Source organism: Dreissena polymorpha, chromosome 14 (genome assembly GCF_020536995.1).
Source record: "Dreissena polymorpha isolate Duluth1 chromosome 14, UMN_Dpol_1.0, whole genome shotgun sequence".
Lineage (NCBI taxonomy): Eukaryota > Metazoa > Mollusca > Bivalvia > Myida > Dreissenidae > Dreissena > Dreissena polymorpha.
The window spans coordinates 17,327,254-17,339,568 of NC_068368.1; the positions used below are offsets into that span (position 1 = coordinate 17,327,254).

Consider the following 12,315-nt stretch of genomic DNA (forward strand, 5'->3'; position numbering starts at 1 on the left):
ATGTATAAAATGAAATCAAACAATGTTCCGAACTACTTACAGTCCCTTGTTCCCGCAACAGTTGGGTCGCGTAGAAATTACTCATTAAGAAATGCGTCACATCTCCAGCCAATTCAAGTGCGAACGTCACTGTATTCAAATTCGTTTGTACCGTCCACTGTATCCGAATGGAATGATCTTCCAAATGACGCCAAAATCGCTGAATCGATCCATTCCTACAAAAGGCTTATTAACATTGATCGACCGATTCAAAATCCCATATTCTCGTACGGCGAAAGACGCTGTCAAACATTACACACGCGCTTACGTACAAAGTGTAGCGCCTTAAATGACCATCTTTTTAGACGTAATATTGTTACATCACCATTATGTGTATGCGGACTTCAGGAAACGACGTCACATTATTTTCTCGAATGCAATCAGTATGCACATGCTCGCGGCGAACTTCTTAACACAATATCCGTTTATTCCGTCCCTTGCATTGAAACTATTCTATTTGGAGACAGCACGCGTGACTACCTTACCAATATAAAAATAGCTGATGCTGTTCACAAATGTATAGTTAATAGTAAGCGATTTGATTCGTAAATAAGCTACAGAACGAATCTCAACCCTTTTCTCTTCTTTTCCTTTATCAAATAGTTCAAAACTACTTGTATCTCCTTCCCAGAACTCTACCACTCTATTCTTCACCTCCATATGTCAACATAAAACTTGTTTTTTTTTACAATTGAACCACTATATACGGAGTTTGTCTCTTTATTAAACTGTTAGTATTGTTTAATTATCAAAATCCGAGCATGTTCGCCTGAAAACATGTGATTGTATGTGTATAGGGAGAAGAACTATATAAGGCATTGTCTTTCGTTCTAATCCTACTCAAACATGTTCATTGTATAAATGTTACATGTAATGCTATGTAATAACAAATTGTATTGCTTGAAATAAATAGTTGACGCAAATTATCCACAAACTTTCCATATACACATGACGTAAATTATCCACGAACTTTCCATATACACATACAAATGACGCAAATTATCCACGAACTTTCCATATACACATAAAACTGACGCAAATTATCCACGAACTTTCCATATACACAAACATTTGACGCAAATTATCCACTACAACTATCCACATTTTCCGCTTTTATGACATTTTTCGTTTAAATGAAGTCTCTTCTTAGCAAAAATCCAATTTAGGCGGAAAGTGTCGTCCCTGATAAGCCTGTGCGGACTGCACAGGCTAATATGGGACGAATCTTTACGCACATGCATTACGCCCAGTTTTCTCAGAACACGACCCATTAAAAAGCGACTTTCCCACTTTAAAAAGCGACTTTCCCAGAATGCATTACGTCACTCAAAGGTCCAGTGGTACCGTTGACAAGAATTCCTAAAATGCTGTTATTTCACTGCATTATATGCAGAAATATAAACATAGACCTTCGTCTATTGAGATTCATCGTCGATGCATACCATAAAATCATCATTACTCATGGAAAATTTCTTTTCATTGCTTGTGTGGGTTGTACTATCCACGAATTTTCTATATACACATAAAACGTACGCAAATTATCCACGAACGTTCCATATACACATACAACTGGCGCAAATTATCCACGAATTTTCCATATACACATTAACCTGACTCAAATTATCCACGAACTTTCCATATACACATAAAACTGACGCAAATGATCCACGACCTTTCCATATACATATAAAACTGACGCAAATTATCCACGAACTCTCCATATACACATACAACTGAGGCAAATTATCCACGAACTTTCCGTATACACATAAAACTGAGACAGAGTATCCACGAACTTTCCATACAACAACGCAAATTATCCACGAACTTTCCATATACACATGCAAATGACGCAAATTATCAACAAACTTTCCATAAACACATAACAAATGACACAAATTCCGGTTGTTGTTATTTTCCCAAGAAGAGATTTCCACGAATTTTTGTGCCCATTAAAAACCCAGAAATTTCATGCGACGAATGTAATTGAGCTGTGCTCTGTGATATGGGGTTTAATGCACATGCGGAAAGCGCCATCACAATTCGCAAAGGCTTATCAGGGAAGACACTTTCCGCAAATTCTGTATGTTTGCTAAAAAGATACTTTTTAAAAAGACAAATGTCATAAACGCGGAAGGCGTCGTCCATGATTAGACTGTGTGGACTGCACAGGCTAATATTGGACAGCACTTAAATCATGTGCTGAGGTTAATCAAGGACGACACTTTCGGCCTCAACAAGATTTTCGCTTAGAGAGACTTTCTTTAAACGAAACATTTCTTAAAAATTATTCGCTTTATATCTCGACTCTACTCGCTACACAGTGTCTAAGCGGGAGCTGTAATTTAGTGATTCCGCTAAAACAATACGTAGCGAGTAAAGTCGAAATATAGAGCGAATATTTATTCGAATGGCTGGAAAGTGAGCTGCTTTAAAAAAAAAAATAGAAAAATAATCAAGAGGCGAAAACGGCGAAAAATACCTGTCTCGACATGGTCGTCGTCATTTTGACTATCACATGATTACACCATCTGGAACATCAAATTACAAAAATCCATCATAACAAATGAAAATCAAAATTAGATGCCTTTGAAAATCGATATAGGAATGTTTTATAAACACGAGGTCAGTTAAAAACGAAGTGCATACATTAATGACTTTTGAACACAGTTCATTTGTTTTTATACACATGACTAGTTAAACAAGAGCACCGCATAACGGGTGCCAACGCTCGGCCGCGGGTGCAGTTGTGAATAAAAGAAAGCGTGTCAGGATTACTTTTTTAGAGGTCACAGTGACCTTGACCTTTGACCTAGTGACCCAAAAATGGGTGTGGCGTGTAAAACTCATCAAGGTGAATCTACATATTAAGTTTCAAAGTTGTAGGTGGAAGCACTTTGATTTTAGAGCAAATGTTAAGGTTTTAGCACGGCGGACACTTACTTAGAACATATCCTCCATTTGTGTTGGATACATTACCTAAAATACAGCGCAGGGCAGTAACTGGATATACTCTATTTGTGGGGGATATATTAATTAAAATGTTATGCATGTTTTGCGGGGGGTGGGGTTCTTGTTCATGTCATATTTGTATTCGGTCTTGAAGTATGCATAAACAAGTAGTTTACGGTTTATATGAAAAGTTGTATTTAGATCTCGACAATTCACTCTTTTATAAATATAGCCGTGCAAGATAGTCAATGCATGCATGCTAGAATCTTAAGTGTTTACGTCATTTGCATGAAATAACGAGAATGCGTACAAAAAATTAAAGACCGTCTACAAAATATAAATATAAAGTGTATAATAAAGATAAAAAAATATGAATGTTTGATATATGTATATATAATTATGCGTAATTCTTTTTTCTTTAAAAATATTAATAACTGCCTTATGTACCAACTAGGTGATTCCATGAAATATGTCTGTGCTTGGCATTTGGCAAGAAACTGGTAGGATGTTCAATCGGACTTGACGTCAATTGATTGATTTTTCAGACATCTGCTTGAACCAAGACTCTGTCATTAGGAGGACCACATGCGTACTTGCTCTACTGCATTTGAAATATGTATCGATTTTCAAGAGTTTGCTTCATGTGCCAATAACAACCTTCGTTGCTATGGATATATTAGCAGAGCATTTTTAGCAGCATAAACGTTAAATGTCTCGCATGTATTGTATAAATGTGCATTTTGTATATACACTTTCATGTTTATTATAAACCGAAAAAATACCGTAAACTGTTCTTGTTCGCATCTTTTATAGATTTTTCCTAAGTTTTCAGGTTATGATCACCAGTTCGAGTTAAAGCCCTACTCATCAAAAACTTTTAAAAAAAAATCAAAACCACGAAGACGTTAACGTCAAATACACGTTGATTCGTAAGCTGGCGATGCCGGGATTTTAAATGCACCTCGTTCCTTTTGAGTAAAATGCATATATTACAAGCGTAAAAAAAAAGTAAACGCCAAAAATTTCTATTCGGAAACCCTTCCAAAATGAATTGAATTGTGTCACGTTTGGTATTTCAACGTTTTTTTTCAATGTATCGAATTTGATACATGTATTAAACTATTTTAAAGACTGCTGATGGAAAGCACTTGTTTGATCGTTTAATTTTCAAACTTTTATCATCGAAAACAACCTCGGAGCGGACTGGTTTGCACTTAGGTGCCGTTCACATTTCGGGAGTTTGTTGACATATATGGGACTTAGACGCTGCGATGAATTTGCGTCAAAAACTGTGCCTTTTCATCACAAGAAGACATCGGTGAGTGAACCTAGAAACAATCCTTCAAGACGCTGCTTATTTGTTTTATATCTCCGTTACCATGATGCACGTCATTTGTATTCTTGTTTTGTGCATAATGTAATACATTAATTGTTATATGGCTTGTACCGTTGTCCCCATTGTTGATTTATTTACAAATCAATAGTTACTACAACAAATTGAATAGCTCCATTTGGCGTATAATTTTTTATTGTATAACTTCAATGATGTCTACTTGATATCTAGGAGCCTGATATATTTTTATAACATGTCATTGGGGTTTATAATAGTCAATGGTTTGAGGTTGGTAATCAATCGGAATAAACTGTAATCATTTGTTATTAAATAGAAACAGATTCAACAACAAAACACAAAGTGATACTAAGGTGTTATATACAACAAAAGCATACAATAAGCAGCACCAAAAATCACGATATGTTACAAATTTTTAGCGCAAGTGCTCATGGCTTTCTAATTTATATGTCAAACGTCATTCAACATAATTATGCATACACGCTAAAAATGCAGCGTCGTAGCGATTTTATTTCATTATTTCTTGTAAAATTTAGGGGTAGAGGTACAATTAATAGAGACTTAGAGATGACTGCCCTATCGTTGTGTAGTATATAAGGTGAGACTTGGAATAAAACGATTTATGAAACTAAGTCAACTACATAAATATTGTATCATTGTGTTCTTATTTTTTTAATGTGATACACATTTAATGACTCATGGTCGACTTCTATCTTTCAAATGATACAGTAAGAATAGGTTGTAGTATGTGTATTCATATACGATGAAATACAAAACGACACAAAGAAAATATAGTACAGTTATGTGTACAAGAGTATGAAATAATTGATAGGCCATATCCGCAATAGCGATTGAATACTGTACAACACAAGCGTTTGAGTTGCTCTTTTTCACCGCCTTAATGTCCAATTTCACCCGAATGTCGGGTTTAAAGCCAACTCGTCAACTGGTAAACGCAGCAGAGGCCCAAATAGCGTGCGCAGAGTGGTGAAATCTCTTTCAACAGTATACACCAAACCGCTCGCTGACAAAGTACAAGAGCTTTTTTCTCCGATACGTTTATAGTAAATAGACACAAACAATCTTCATTCTTTCCTATATATTTCGCCTCAAAAGTCTTTTTCAAAGATTGTTTTCTTTATAAATGGACTACATTTTCTTTACATTACTTAACGAACCAAATTATATGTTGACACATATACGCAAATAAACAAACAGAAAAATGATGTCCCGGGGCTAAAACAGCAGTGACTAAATTAGCGCAAAAACCAATAACATGCTCATACAAATACACTGCTATAATAATAATTATAATGACCATAAAAACAGGACAGAAAAAAAGCAAAAATAACAATTGTAACAACAACTTCTAAACAACAAGAACAAATATATTAATAATAATTATTGTACTAACAATAATTACAACAACAAAAATAAAAATAATAATAATAAAAATTCAAATAAAAGAAATAATAATGCTAATAATAATAATAATGATAATAATAACAATATAACAACAATAATTATTTTAATTGTAATAATTGCAATAATACTTACAATAATAACTATAATAATAATAATACAATGTTGAATTATTATTTTTTTCAAAACTATAATAATAATAATAATAATAATAATACAATATTGAATTTTTTTTTCAATATAACGCGATACCATGATGAAAATAAGATATCTAGCTACCACCAATAAAGTTTATCATGCAGTATCGTGCTTTCGTTTTGCTTTTCTAAAACCGGTGTTATTGTTGTTAGCATTCTTTTTTGTTTTGGGGAGCATTATCTTTTATAATATTTCAGATTGATCAACCGTGAAACCGACAAACTGTATAAGATATTACACATGTAATTACATCGAATAGAAAAGGATCTTTCAAAATTTAAATTGCTTTAAATCTACATGAATTAAATATTTCGCCCTTATGCCTAACAATTAACGAGAGAAAAAACAACATATAAACGGGTTGTTAAAAACGCGTTTGTGTATCATAAGCCAGCTGCATTCATTTCATTCGCATTTGTTTTGCTTCGGATTAGATCAGGTCGCTCGGGAATTTGCTATCTTTTATGGAGTCGTACAGTGAATTAGTTTTGTTAAAATGTTACATTTTTGTTTCTCACCAGGCTTTGTCCAGATAAGTGAAAATAAATAGCTGTACAGCGAATTATTATATAAGTTGCTGGAATTAAAAAAAAAAGTAAATGTAATTTATAATTTTCAAATTGGTATAACTAAAATGAAACTAACTTGTTGTTTTTGTTTGTGTGTTTTATAATATGTATTTTTTATATAATCGGGAGCTAAACTTGTACAAATGTAAACGCCTAGCCAGAGCCCTTACATGTGATGTGTACTAAGATGGGCTCCACTTAATAAATAAAATTTTCTCGTAAGTCCATACTTAAAATATGTTGACATGTTGAAAAGCGTGAAGTCATTAAAAAATTAAATATTGTTAACGAGATACGAGAATATAATGACTTTAATAATACGATTGCTTCCACTTAATACTGTAAACTCATTTATATCCGTTGGCTAGAAATGTCGTAATTTTTAAAATGTTTTTTTTGTGGACATGTTTATTCTTTGGTTTCTCATATTGAAAAAAGATAAATTTGCATCGGTCATTGTTCGGTATGTTCGTGTTGGATATGAGCCGTGTTCTGTGAAAGGGGATTTAATGCATGTGCGTTCCGCTTTTATGATATTTTTCTCTTCCATAAAGCCTGTGCGGACTGCACAAGCTAATTTTAAGTTTTAAACCTATTTATTTTAGCTCGATTGCATTAAAAGTACTTCCTACTTATTTGAAATGCTCAAGAGTCCGTTTCCTGGGCCTAGAACCAGTATTTGGTGTCTTTGTGGTAATCTTAAGAACGCTCCCACAGTGGAGATCGAACCCGCGACTAGGCGGACACCATGTCCAATACACCACGGCGACCTATCAGGCTAATCTGGGACGTCACTTTACGCACATGCATTAAACCCCCTTTTCATAGATCACGGCCCATATACAATCGGGAGTTGGATCAGTCAATCCACGAAATCCACGGAAATTTATGCCCGCACGTACGAATGATTTTACAGTGGCTATCTTTTTCACAGCGCTCGTAATGCCGTCTACTTCTTTGATCCGCATAACAAACAACTAAGCAGGGTCCGTTGTTTTCTCGAGTTTCCGTTCACTTGTTCACGTTTGACCAAGGGCGAGAAATCAAAATCGTCCAGATCATCCTGTCAAACAAAGTACATGTGGTAAGTTGACACAAATCAATACTTAAATATGTAAGCCTGTCTGTGGCAAAATCGGGCTCAATGCAAGTGGGTAAAGTGCCTTCCCTACAGCCACTAGCAAATGCTTAACAACGACGACACTTTCAGCCTTAATGGAATTTTACGTTTAAATTAAGTGTCTTTTAAACGAAAATTCAGACTCGGCGGAAAGTGTCGTCTCTGATTAGTCTGTGCTGCATTAACCACTGTTTTCACAGAACGTGGTTCATATATATTGCTCGAATGCAGTGTAAAGCCGTTAATGAGTGCGGTTAATCTTTTACACATATATATGTGTATGGCGGCATCATTTTTTTAAGGCATATCATGTTTTTTTTTACTACATTTAAGAACAAAACTTCCAGAATAATGTTTAAACTATGCAAATATGTGTGCAAAATAATGACATTGTAACTTATTGACCAAAATCTAAAATATGTGAAACGTTACCTTTTGGTTCTTGCACTTGCTCAGATTTCTCCATATTACGGTCACCGCTGTCAGGTCATACGGGTAAAGGGGGATCAGACATTCGCCAATGGGACGAGTCCTCGAGAAGACTCCCGGCTTGTCGTAAAACTTGATTCGCAGTTGACGATCAAGCAGCTCGCCGAGACTGGCTCGGAAAACAAACATTTCGTACATTACCGGGTCATGCGTATTATGCCTCTCGTCGCTAGCTCTCTTTTGTAGCTTTCCAGGCATGAGACAAATGCTGGCGAAGATCCCCATATTGCCTCGTTCCTGTTGTCCGATATTGGCCCCTTTCAGGAGTGTAACGTGTAAGGCGTTTTTCTCATTGAAGAACTGGAACATCAGTTTTATTTGGCCGTAGCTGCTGGGAATGCGTAGACTCTCAGTTTCGAACGTGGACCGAATGTCCATTGGGTTAAAGTTATGTTGTCTTGTGACCTTCGGAGAGTATTCGAGCAAATCCTCGTCTGAATGATCCCTGACCTCCGATTCGGTTTCCGAACAATTGTTCTCTTGTTCCGAGTTTGTGCGCGAATTCATACACAAAAGGCGTATCAAAGATGACCCCCGTCTTACCCGGACCCGACGAAGCTCGTTGTCATTTAGAGACATCTTTCTAGCGGACTTATAATTAAAGCTCTCCGTTTTCGCAATATCATTTCGAACAGTTCTGAAGCTGTCTGCGTTTATAGACAATGACCTCGACAGTGCATTGACGCTCTTAGATTTCTTCTTGTTGTTTTGTTTAATACTGCTGTTGTTGCTCGAGATAGATGAATGCTTACTGCGTTGTTTTTGTTCAAAGTCAAAATTTGAGCTCGCTTTCTTCATTTTTGCTGATATTTCCATTTTTTCTGTTCTCTTGTCCGGCACTCTACAAGAGCTCACACGTCGCAGGTGGGATCTGTCAATGGATGAAGCGGTTCCGTCCATGAATACTTCCGGCTTTTCTTTAGGTAGAGCATTATCAACATTTAGACGGCAGGATGACAAAAATCCAACTAATTCTCGACTTCCGTTAAACTTCCTCTGACCGCATTCACCGCAAATAGTCGGTGAGTCTAGGTCACTCCGTAACGACTGGTTGGTATTGTGTTTGCTCTCCTTTCTCATATTCCCAATCGGAATGTTGTTTCTCTGTGAAAATCTAAAAACGGGCGACTTTATCATGGCGGTTTCAGACCGAAAAGGTGGAGGTGGGATGACGTCCGCGTTTTCCAGCGGGGATGCAGGGACTGACGCAGACTCGGGTTTGTTTCCCGATAACGAAAACCACGGAAGTTTCGGCGAGGTCCAAAATGACTGCTTCGAACTATCGTGAGGAGCTGACTTTGGTCTGGTTCCCGAATCATGACTGTTCTCTTGTCTCCGGGTCTTTATTAGTGGATTTGGTCTTCTGACCAACGGACTAGTTGGTAACCTGTTGATGCTTCTTTCGCTACCGTTTGATATCAGAATTTGAGGGATGGATTTATCACTCAAAGTCCCCGATGTTCCGTCGTAGGATTCGTTGGATCCAACATCGTATGAAGTGGAAGCATTTAGTTTTGTAAGAATATATCTTTTCATTGAAATTAGAGAATCCTTCATTGAAGGTGTGGAGCTGGCAGTAGCCATTTTTATTATGTATTATTTCTTACACTATCGGTGTTCGAATATGTCGCAAATATCCCGAACAAGTTTACCGTAAACCAGCACAACGTTGAGCGATTGCTATATATCTACTAAATTGAAAACACATACCAATCTTTGAAAAAGCGTGTAAATGTTTTATTTTTCGAGTTTACATATTATGTTTTCACTAAGAACGATGCGTCGCACATCAGTGTGAATAGTAAAGACGCTAACGGACTAAGGTATATATACGAGTTTCTTTCTACCCGCTAAGCGTGTTAATCATTTGATCGAAGAATGTAAATGACAACAACTCAAACGCACGCTGCATTTCTTGTAATGTTGACGGCTACATTTGACTTGGGCCTGTGTTGTGTTGTAGACGATATAATATTGTGGCGACACTCCTTTTTAGCGGATTTTGCGAACAAGAAAACAAGCCCAACGTCAAAGATATAAGCCAAACCGATAATGTTTATGATAAAGAACACTTTGTAAGATTTTTGCTATTTAGCGCTATACTGAAGAGTTATTAACAGAACAAAAAAGGTGAAAACAAAAACAAATGAGAACGCTCCATATCCGGATGGAGTATTTGTGCTCAACTGTATTTATAACATTCGGTAAAAACTACGTATACGATTTATAAAACGTTTTGCGATTTTTTGAGTTGGCAATTTTTTAATCGCCCTATGAATACATTCACATTCTATTCTAACAATTTTTGTAAAGATTTGCTAGTTGCAATTTCCATTGACTTTAAATTGGATAAACAGCTTTGATAGTAACTTGGGCCTATTTTGAATTATTTTTATTTATTACAATCTATCACAAATTAAAAAATATATATTTCGTTTCAAAGATTACGGATATAATACATGTAAGGTGTATATGTCACCTCTTAGTGACGCTGTTGTCAATAAAACATTTATTTCCATGATTACTAGAAATAACAGTTATTGGCATATGCTGACCAGTACCACACGTAAGCGTTACTACGCATAACCAATATACCCCAGTTGTTTTTTCCACTTTTAGGAAGATAGCCCATGGCTTTGGAATTGGGAATTTTATCGGCATTTTCATGAAATAAGGAAAATAAATTCATTAGCCTTTTTATTCCAAATGAAAAGTCCACTGATTAGGAAAATACTTAATTTGCTATAACTCTTTATAATCATTCAAATTAAAAGAACAAAATCATGTAATACTTTGTAAGATGTAATTGAATTAAAATTGAGATAAAATACGCATTACCGGTAGATACTTTCTAAAAAAAAAAAAAAATTGGGGGGAAATTCGAAATTTTTTGCCACATTTTGGGAAAAAAGTATACTTTTTGGGATTGGGAACATAGCCGAATTTCGTCTATAAAATCGGGCCAAAAAAACACTGTACCCGTTAATGTGTTCTCCAATATTTCAAATCCATAGAAAATCAGCATATTTTGGATTGTCCATCCAGTTCTCAGTGCCTTTATTGCAATCAATTGAACTTTTAGCACACTTAGAAGTAGCAACAAATGTGTGTACACTTTAATAGACGCTGTCGGAGATCTTTCTCCAGCCCCTATATTGATTGAATTTTTATTTATACTATTTATCTCCTGTAGTGCACCGTTCATCATATGTAAATTTGCGTTGAAGCTCGCTCTGTGAAAACGTGGCTTAATGCATGTTCATAAAATGTCGTTCAAGATTAGCATGTGCAGTCCTCAAAGGCTACCGTAATTACTCAAGTTTTCGGACACTATTGCTTTGTTCGTGTCCGAAAATTTTGAGAAAATAATTCAAGTCTAAGAATACTTAGAGCACTATAAAAATAGTGCATTTAAGATCGGATTGGGATATACAAGTTGTATAGCTTCAATTGTTTCAGCGAATAATAGCACGTGCTTATAACATATCACGCCATGTAGTTCGTCTGCCAGGTTTTATGACCTTAATCCGGTTATAAAACGGATGATGGAAGTGCCTCAAGAAATTCATGAGGTCCGAATTTTTGTGAAATTGAATTGTATAATAAATTTTCCGAACATTCAGAGGCATTTTTTATGGGCGAAGACACGTTTGTCCGAAAAATAATTATAGTTTCGAATAATAATTATTTTGGCTTAAACCGGGGGTGTCCGAAAATTTAGAGTGTCCGAAAACCTAGAGTTATTACGGTAATCAGATTAAAAGCACGCTCCGCTAAAACTGAATTTTGTAACAATCAGAACGAGGCTCGATAGATCTTTGAACAATAATTGTTATCTTGTGTAGTGCCTCGTGCATCACGTTTAAATGAAAAGTGTATTGTACATAATAATTAATTATTATGTTTTCTTGTTTATCTCCTTTTTTCGAAATAATAATAGTATATCGCACACAATGACATCAATTCATAATTGAATCAAAAAGCTAACTAATTCCGCGTTTACCAGTTTAAATATCTCTGAATATTGATAGATATATCACCACTTCAGTTTAAAGACATTTCATAAATAACGCGTGTGTAGAGTGTCATTGCGTTTTCTTGCTATACTTGTCTTAATACTTAATGAAGTGTCGTTATAATAACTGATCCAAAATGTATCCGCTCTTTTCTTTTAG

At 35.6% G+C, this 12,315-nt stretch overlaps 2 protein-coding genes across 3 annotated transcripts in view; both read left to right on the top strand.

Annotated features, from left to right (window-relative positions):
- Positions 1-12,315, top strand: part of LOC127858629 (solute carrier family 2, facilitated glucose transporter member 8-like) — a 108,756-nt gene that overhangs the window by 92,646 nt on the left and 3,795 nt on the right. The gene's annotated exons all lie outside the window — the stretch shown is intronic.
- Positions 1-12,315, top strand: part of LOC127858627 (proprotein convertase subtilisin/kexin type 5-like) — a 63,286-nt gene that overhangs the window by 28,196 nt on the left and 22,775 nt on the right. The window lies entirely within an intron of this gene.